The sequence below is a fragment of the Bos grunniens genome, chromosome 11, assembly GCF_055505025.1.
Source record: "Bos grunniens cultivar Pamir isolate PY7600 chromosome 11, Bosgru_T2T1.0, whole genome shotgun sequence".
NCBI lineage: Eukaryota > Metazoa > Chordata > Mammalia > Artiodactyla > Bovidae > Bos > Bos grunniens.
Genome location: NC_141175.1, coordinates 23,213,176 through 23,222,433, shown reverse-complemented (window position 1 = coordinate 23,222,433; position 9,258 = coordinate 23,213,176). Strand labels below are relative to the sequence as shown.

General features: G+C 37.3%; 1 pseudogene; it reads right to left on the bottom strand.

Moving 5' to 3' along the window:
- Window positions 1-6,732: 6,732 nt before the first annotated feature.
- Window positions 6,733-8,759, bottom strand: LOC147362736 (S-phase kinase-associated protein 2 pseudogene; annotated as a pseudogene).
- Between the last annotated feature and the right edge of the window lie 499 nt (window positions 8,760-9,258).

Sequence of the window (9,258 nt, the reverse complement as noted above, 5' to 3'; positions counted from 1 at the left end):
TGTTTTTTCCTTTTCCCAGAATGTTTCCAAAATAAGACATTTGCTGAAGATCTACAATTAGGGTTTTCCAATTTCAGAGCATTATTTTCTTTTCTTTTCACTTTCATGCACTGGAGAAGGAAATGGCAACCTACTCCTGTGTTCTTGCCTGGAGAATCCCAGGGACGGGGGAGCCTGGTTGGCTGCCGTCTATGGGGTCGCACAGAGTCGGACACGACTGAAGTGACTTAGCAGCAGCATTTTCTTCTCTGTATACATGAAATAGGGAGGGACTCAGCTAACATTAAAATGAAATAAAGCAAAACCTCACAAAATACTGCTTAAAGGTAAAGGGACCTGGCTTTCTACCAACTATGTTACTCCTAAAGGATTATTTATGGGCTTCACTTGAAACGAGAGTAATTACAAAAGAATTACAATTAGTAGTCTCCCACACAGAATCACCAAGAAAAAGTATTAAAGTAACCTAGAAATGGAAACATTATTCCACAAGTGATAGTTGAAGACTAATTTCCTGACTGAGTTTTCTTTGACACAAGAGATATTCATATGGAGACAAAAATAAAACTTACACAGTTTAAAATCTTGTTAATGGACTTCTCATGAATGCAAATCTTGTTAATGGAAATCTCATTAATCTCAACTGTAAAGAATCTGCCTGCAATGCAGGAGATATAGGTTTGATCCCTGGTTTGGGAAGATCCCATGGAGGAGAGCACAGCTACCCACTCTAGTATTCTTGCCTGGAGAACCCCATGGACAGAGAAGCCTGGAGAGCTGCAGTCCATAGAGTTGCAAAGATTTAGACATGAGTAAAGCAATTGAGCGTGCAATCATGTGACCACCAGAAAATATAAGCATCTTTGACCTTAGGACCTGTTGTTTTCTAGAAGAATTACTTACTATTAACTTACTATTCTAGAGACTAGGTTTTTAAGATAATTTCATTTGTCTACCAGTAAGGGAGAAAATACCCACTCCAGTGTTCTTGTCTGGAGAATCCCAGGGACGGCGGAGCCTGATGGGCTACCGTCTATGGGGTCACACAGAGTTGGACACGACTAAAGTGACTTAGCATAGCATAGCATAGCAAGGGAGAAAACACACCATAATTGAATCGATCTTTCTTTAAACTTAATATCTCTGATGCACCCAACATTTTGCTATAGTCTTTGTAGTAAAAAGAGTGACCTAGGGGGGTGGGATTGGAGAAGACAATAGCACCCCACTCCAGTGCTCTTGCCTGGAAAATCTCTTGGGCAGAGGAGCCTGGTAGGCTGCAGTCCATGGGGTCCTGAAGAGTCGGAGAAGACTGAGTGACTTCATTTTCACTTTTCACTTTCATGCATTGGAGAAGGAAATAGCAACCCATTCCAGTGTTCTTGCCTGGAGAATCCCAGGGATGGGGGAGCCTGGTGGGCTGCCGTCTGTGGGGTCACACAGAGTCGGACACAACTGAAGCGACTTAGCAGCAGAGGGGTGGCATGGGGAGGGAGATAGGAGGGAGTTCCAAAAGGGAGGGAATATATGTATACCTATGGCTGATTCATGCTGAGGTTTGACAGAAAACAGCAAAATTCTGTAAAGCAATTATCCTTCAATAAAAAATAAATTAACTTTATAAAGTCATGACCTAGTATTAGTCTTTGATCTGCCATTAGCTACTATAAGACATTAAACAAACCATCTACTATCTGTGAGCTTTGTATTCTTCATCTGCAAAATTGATCACTGATACCAACAGTAATGCATTTATTAAAGTTCCCTGGAAGCGACAAGGCACTAAAAATAAATTTTGTGTTTTTAAAGTGTTTATAGTAATTTTATATTATATACAGTAATTATACTAATAATACATATAAGGCATATGTATTGCTTGTAGAAATGTCATTCTTTAAGAACCTACAACTTTGTTTCTAGACTCTAGTTTAACATTGCCAGATGATTATAATGAACTGGTTTCCATCTTCCATAAAATGCATGATTAGCAGAGACTGTGAACTTAGTTTAGCTTCCGTGTTACTAAGTGATTTACATTTCTGGTCATTATCCATATTATATTATTTTTTAACTAATTATTTTTTAAGTCATGACCTCTCATGGCAACTTAAGAAATTGCCTGAAACACAAAGATGTTTTTAAAAATTTGGCAGGAATAATGCATAAAGACATTTATCTTAGCAATGTTTAGAATAACAACTGTGTGGAGGCTAAATTGACAGTAATAAATAGAGAATTCAGTAAATATACACTCTTCACTTGGAATATAGTACATCCAAAATAACATTGGTTACAAAAAAATGTTTTAATAGTACTAAAGAATACTGAAATCATGTCAAGTGAAAAAGTGATACAAAGTTATAAGATTTCAAAGACAGTGACGTTTACCTAGTTTTTAGGACTATACATATTAAATAGACAAATCTGAATTAGAATTTCAGTTCTACCAAGTACTAGTTATATTATTAAAAGAACATTAATATCTCTTCCATTTGCCTGATCAATAAAAAAAGAGGTAATAATACTTTCTTCATATGGATTTTATGAGGATACGTAGTTCAATGCTTGCTTTAAATGCAATCATTCAAATAAAAGTTAATAATTTTCAATATTACCACTGTTATTATGTTGAGAACCATGGCCAAAAAAAAAAAAAAATCTGCCAGAGTAAGAGAAAGAGAGAGTGCTAATTCTTGTTTTTCTACAAAAGTTTTTTTCTTTAGGTATTATCTAAAACCTCTAAGCAAAAAAAAAAAAAAAAAAGTATATAAGCATTATTAAGAAATATAGGATAAATGCCAGGATAAATAGCTGAAACCATTGAAAGCTATTGCTCTTCTGGGACAAGAATTATTGGCAGAAAGTGGTGGGTCAGGTTATTGTTCTTATTATAAGCTTTGTAATTCAATCTGTATTCCATTGTACATCTATCACACTGATAACGATGAAAATTACATTTGAAAAGAGAAATGCATTAGATGGTGAAACTGAACAATCTACTCTGTTATCTTAATGCACTAGGATGGTTGTTTAGAGTCTAGAATTGGCAAATTAAAGCAGCTTAATACAAGAATACTGTTACATTTTCTGAAAAGAAAACCAAATTGAATCAACTATGCTTTTATTTGTGTTTTCCATTATTTAAATTGTTTATGTATATCTAGACAGTATCTTGCCCCCTCTCCCCAACCTCTTTTATCCTCTCCAGTCCCTCCCAGAGTTAATCATCAATGGAGAAATCAGTGTTCCCCCTGCCAGGCAAGCTTTCAGATCTCTGCAAGTATCATATGTCAGTAACACTGCTTCATATTTTGAAATGTATTGGAATCTTTCTATATTACCTGTTTGAAGCTTATCAATATTGATAAATTTAGATCCAGTTCATAAACTAAATCAGAGTATTTACCAATATTTTTGGTAATAATATGAATGGTAGATATTTCCATTCTCCACTCTTCTTCACTATCTAAAGTTTTCAAGATGGGCACTAGCCTTTATCTTGTCTTGCTTCATTTGCTCTGGAAATCTCTCTGAAGCAACACAGCCTTGGTAAGGAAAGTGAATAAGCCAGGAGGTCGTGCATTAATTCATGGAACGTCACTTAGAGAAGACAGTCTTCAGCCCAATGTTTTCTATTTAGCTTTGATGACACAATTACCATCGCATGAGCCAAAAGGTGTATGAGAAGACTTTCTGCATGGATGAAAATCGTGTCAATATTCAGCCGGCATTAGTTGAGTTTCTTCACACTGAGGGCTGCACTCTTCCAGATTTTCATTGGAAGCCTGGCCAAGTCAGCACCATTCATTAACTGCCTCTCTACTGAATAGGAAAAATGAATGAAGTCCTTTAATCTGACATTAATAAATGGCAATCATTTGGGAAACTATTCAAATGGAAAATGTTGAGGTTCATCATTGAAATTATATTTGATGACTTGGGTTTGTTCTGGCCCATTTAAAGATATAATTTTCACAAAACTTTATCCATGATGGTAGGTGATAACAGGTACTCTAGCCAAATCATAGGGTGAGTTTAAGCAGGACTCAATAGGACCAAGAGGCATTTTCACGGAAAAAATATGAAAGCTGAAAGTACCACTGTGGCACATCTGCTGCTGCTGCTAAGTCACTTCAGTCGTGTCTGACTCTGTGCGACCCCATAGACAGCAGCCCACCAGGCTCCTCTAGGGGAAGAATTTCTCAAACTTATAAGAGTTAATCTGTTTTTTTCTTTAAAGAAAGTATAATTAAGCACAAAGGCAACTAGATCGGCCCTTATTCACCTCATTTTACAGATGGGAAAGTTAAAGATCAAACAGAAAAACCAAGGAAGTTACTGTAATTCTTCTTTCAGAGTTCAATGATGGAATATTCTTCAAAAGAATTATCAATACTTACCTCCTAAATCCTTTGGTAGCATTTAGAAACACCTTATAAGTAAACAAGTACAGAAAGAAAATACTGTACTACTTTTACTTCATATTTCTGTAATAAAATGGTTTGCAGTGCGTGCAATGAGTACATCATTTAGATCAAGATTAGAGACAGATGATTTGTAAATTAGGTGACATGAAGTGAGCTTTGAAAAATGAATGTATATTGCATCAAAATGTGTTATTTCTTTTCGTTTCTTTTATTTCAACCACTCTGTGATCTTCAATAAGGAAAGAGACCAAGCTTTTCCAGATTGGTATACACAGTGCTTGAATGACACCGAGAACAGGGTATGTGAGTGTGGCTTGCACATCTCAATTCAAGTTGAATTTGAGTACGCACATTGAAAACTCTAAATGTAGTTCAGAAAAAACATACGTGTTTTGTTTCATGAATGTTCATTTTCTTCCTTCAATAACTGGTAACTAATTGGCTGCCAGATGAGTTTTGCCTCTGCTGTGGCTATTTTTGATGGGATAATTTTGTTAAACATCTCTGCATATCACAAATATTATCCAAGAAAATAAAAAGTATTCACAGCACTCAAACAGTAGGAAATGTCTATGTAAAGATCCAGAAGATTCAAATTAAACATTAGTAGATTTCCTTGAGAAAACATAAAACAACCAGCCATTCATTTGCTCATTCATACATTTATCAAATATAAACTAAGAGCCTGCTCTATGCCAAGAAGGGTTATGTAAATATCAAAGATGGCCAATATCCTTTCATGATACTTTTCTCATCTCCCTATAAACAACTTTATTATTATTCACATACTTCAGACAAGAAGACTGAAGTACATCTCAATTCTTCTATTGTCTTCCAGTTTTTTCTCTACACACAAGTCAGAACCTTAAGAGGATGCTGCACTACTGCTACCTCCTTAAATACCGAGAGTAACTGACATGGGCAATGCCCGTACCATTTATGTATACTTAGTTTTTTTGCTAACATGGATTCATTGTTTAAAACATGCTCCAACAGGAACTGTTCATGCTACATACATGAAACTGTGTGTCAGAAATTGTGGCAATATACTAGATAAACAAAAATAAATGACACAGTTGTTGTCCATAAGAGGTTCAGAGACTGAGGAGGGCAGGTATATAAACATAAAATTTCCAAGAAAAAATTGCTAGATATGCTAATAGAGATAAGTATTAGTGTTAGTCACTCAGTCGTGTCTGACTTTTTGTGACCCCATGGACTGTAGCCCGCCAGGCTCCTCTGTCCATGGGATTCTCTAGGCACAAATACTGGAGTGGGTTGCCATTTCCTCCTCCAGGGGACCTTCCCAATTGTACATAAAGGAGACTTCATTAATGTGCATTAGAGGATACCCCAGGTTAACTGTCATAGAAAACTGTCTCTTGAGCCTTTAAATTCTATACTAATTCTACACCTCTGGTTGGCCAATTGTCTGTTTCTTTATTTAGGTTTTAAAGAGAATGACCTGGGGCTATTTGTTTCCATCAACCTGACTGCGAATCTAAAGGCGCAGTTGAAATGTCTATTTTTCTTGCCATCCTCAGAAGAGATTGCTGCAGATCTACTCTATGATTCTCATTATTTTCAGCTTACAATACAAATATCTTATTATTTTTTGCAACCTATGTCCAACCAGTCCATTCTGAAGGAGATCAGCCCTGGGATTTCTTTGGAAGGAATGATGCTAAAGCTGAAACTCCAGTACTTTGGCCACCTCATGCGAAGAGTTGACTCATTAGAAAAGACTCTGATGCTGGGAGGGATTGGAGGCAGGAGAAGAAGAGGACGGCAGAGGATGAGATGGCTGGATGGTATCGCTGACTCGATGGACATGAGTCTGAGTGAACTCTGGGAGTTGGTGATGGACAGGGAGGCCTGGTGTGCTGCGATTCATGGAGTCACAAAGAGTCGGACATGACTGAGCGACTGAACTGAACCGAACAGATGTCTTATAATAAAGCAGTGCTGAAAAATTAAATAGAAGAATGTTCAGTTGCCATATAGGCTACAAAAATGATTTGCTGGTGGTTATTTTTAAGCTTGATTCTAAATAGATTTATGAAGAATGGCACTTGGAAGACATGGTTCAAATTTTGCTATTTAAGGTATCTTGAAATTATAGGCTCAATCTCCCTAAAATGTCAAAAAGCATAGAGCTTAGGCTCTTAAGGGTATAGCAGTGATAAAGTTTTCATAGTCATTTCTAAAAAGCAACACTTCATAGTTTTCTGTCTCCAACAATTCTCTAATATACTTGTAGAGGAAGGCAATAGAAAACCAAGAATAAAAATAGCTGAGCTCTCCAAAATTGGGCTTCCTGCTTACTTTCCCTGTTCAAATAATAGAGGAGACACCATCTTGCAATAGAGGCTTCATAGACAACTGGGCTTCTCCAGTGACAGTCAGCATTCGATGCCCCATATCTCTTGGTTCTTCTTGTTGCCAATGGTCGGCCTGGTGATGGTGGTGAAATGGGAGCAATTAATCTGTAGATGAGGGAGGGCTTCCTTTAACAGTTGAAGGGTACTGTCTGGTATGATTCCAAAGACTTGTTGTGTTTTTAATGTGGGAATTTCTCCAAGTTCAAGTAAAGTTTCAGGTATTATGTCATAGCACCAACTGAGTGATAGGTGTTGGAGGTAGTTGAGTTGGTAAAATTCTGGAAAGCAGTCATTTTTCAGCATGACATATCACTTAAGTCTAGGTGGACAAGATTGGGACATCTTCCAACCAAGGTAGAGACATCTGATCTCTGCAGATTCTTTCAGTACCCGCTGAGATTCAGCTCGGTTATGGTCTCTGACACATGTGCAATAGCTACAGGCTTTTCAGTGAAATCATAGCACCAAGAGAGGTTCAGTTCATCCAGTCTGGAACAGCTACTCAGCAGTCTTCAGGGCAGATTCAGAGAATCCAGAACACCCAGAAAGGTTTAGTCACAGTAAATTTGTGTTCTGAGCAAGATTATCAACAACGGTATCTGAAAGTCGGAGGCCTTCCAGGCTGAGATTCTGCAACTTGGAGCAGTGAGACAGAAGGCCATGCAGGGTAGACACATCGATCAGAGTTCGAAAGGTCCAGGTGCTGTGGACAAAAAGAGCTGAAATGTTCAACTAACGGTTGGTCCATAAATGATCGTGGACAGCGGAAGGCAACCACCCCTCGGGACAAAAGCCGACCAACCACATCTGGGTAGAGGTTTCTGCCTGCGAGGTCTACAGTCTGCCAGAGAGACTCATCAAACGCTAGATATTACCATCTCTTACAAACACTGGAGACTTTGAGGAGTTCAGGGATGCACAGACAGGAAAAGATTCCTAAAAGCAGCTCGTCTGGAAGGGAGTCCCAAGAAACACCTGGAAATTTCTCTCAGTTTAGCTTAGGTCTGCGGACAATCACAAAGTCCTTGCTTTTCAGCCGTTTTCTTGGGGGGCTCTGTGGGTGGCCCAGGTTTGAAAGCAGTTCCTGGGGGATGTTCTCACTGTCCACCTCCTCCTTCTCCAGGGCGGGACCCCCATGCCTGAAAGCAGTTCAGAAGTCTTGCTAGAATCCCATCCCCACGTGAAACTGGTGGTAACATTGCCACTCTGGTCAGGTATTTCCTGGAGGTGTTTCCTGTGCATGGCGTCCGCAGGTTCAGGAGTTAAGGATTGATTAAAATGTTGCACAAAAGCAAAGATCATGCTTCTTTAGGACTTTGAGCATCTAGCTTGATTAATAGCTCAGATTCAATGAGCAATCACTGTAGGCAAAGGAAGTACACCTGATGATTGACTCTAACTTCCTAACCGTGGTGTTAAAGGATATCCAGGATCTGACTTCAACCCATGCTTCAGCCTCATCTTCAGTTCCTCCCTGTCACACCCCCTGCACCCTACTCCTAAGTATTACCAGAACTCTTCAAACATCCTTTGACTTCTATAATATTTTATATTTTTGTTCTTCCATTGCCCACTAATGCTTCACATATAAATACCTTGAAGAAAGTACACTCATGTCACCACTCATTTAAAATGGGTCTATATTTAAGTCCCAGATAACTAATTCAGTTAATATCATATTAAACCTAAGAGACCATTAATTAAAGGATAAACTACTATGTTTGGTATTGCTATGAATAAAAATTAGTGTGCTTCCAATATTTATGATAATATGCATTCAATTTTAAGAGGCATCTGATTTCAGTGATGTTCATATATGAAAAAGTATCTTAGTATTAATAATATGCAGTGATAAATTATGAAGTAAAATGTTTTTGCTCATTAGACAAATGAGGAAACTTTGACAAAAGGGAGTAAAATAATTTCCTGAAGACCAGACAGCCAGTCTGATTTAGGAATAAAATTAAGAGTCCCTGATTGCTGCAATGGTGTAATTTTCAGTTTACCATAATTTAAAGTATGAATTATTTATAGTAGAAATAACAAGTTGAAAAATATGTCTCTTCTTTGATACACGACATGCCAGTTTTAGAGAAGAACTCATTTAATGTACAAAATTCAATCTAAATTAGTTGTATTTTACTTTAAAAATGTGATTTAATTAATATGTTAAAATTGAAGTTTTGTCATCAACAAAATCTTTTTAAATGAAACATCCTTAAAATGATTGTGTTCCGTTAATCAATTTTAGCACATAAATATAATATGACTACACTTAATTGCAATAAAATTGAAAATGTAAAATTCAAAAATATTTATATACAAAATAAACCCTAACTTGTACATTGACATTTTACCAATGAGGAAACACAGATGTAGAGAAGTTAGGCCACTGGCCAATTATTCAAATAAAATTTCAAGTTAACGTAGAATTTTCAGTGCATCTTGAA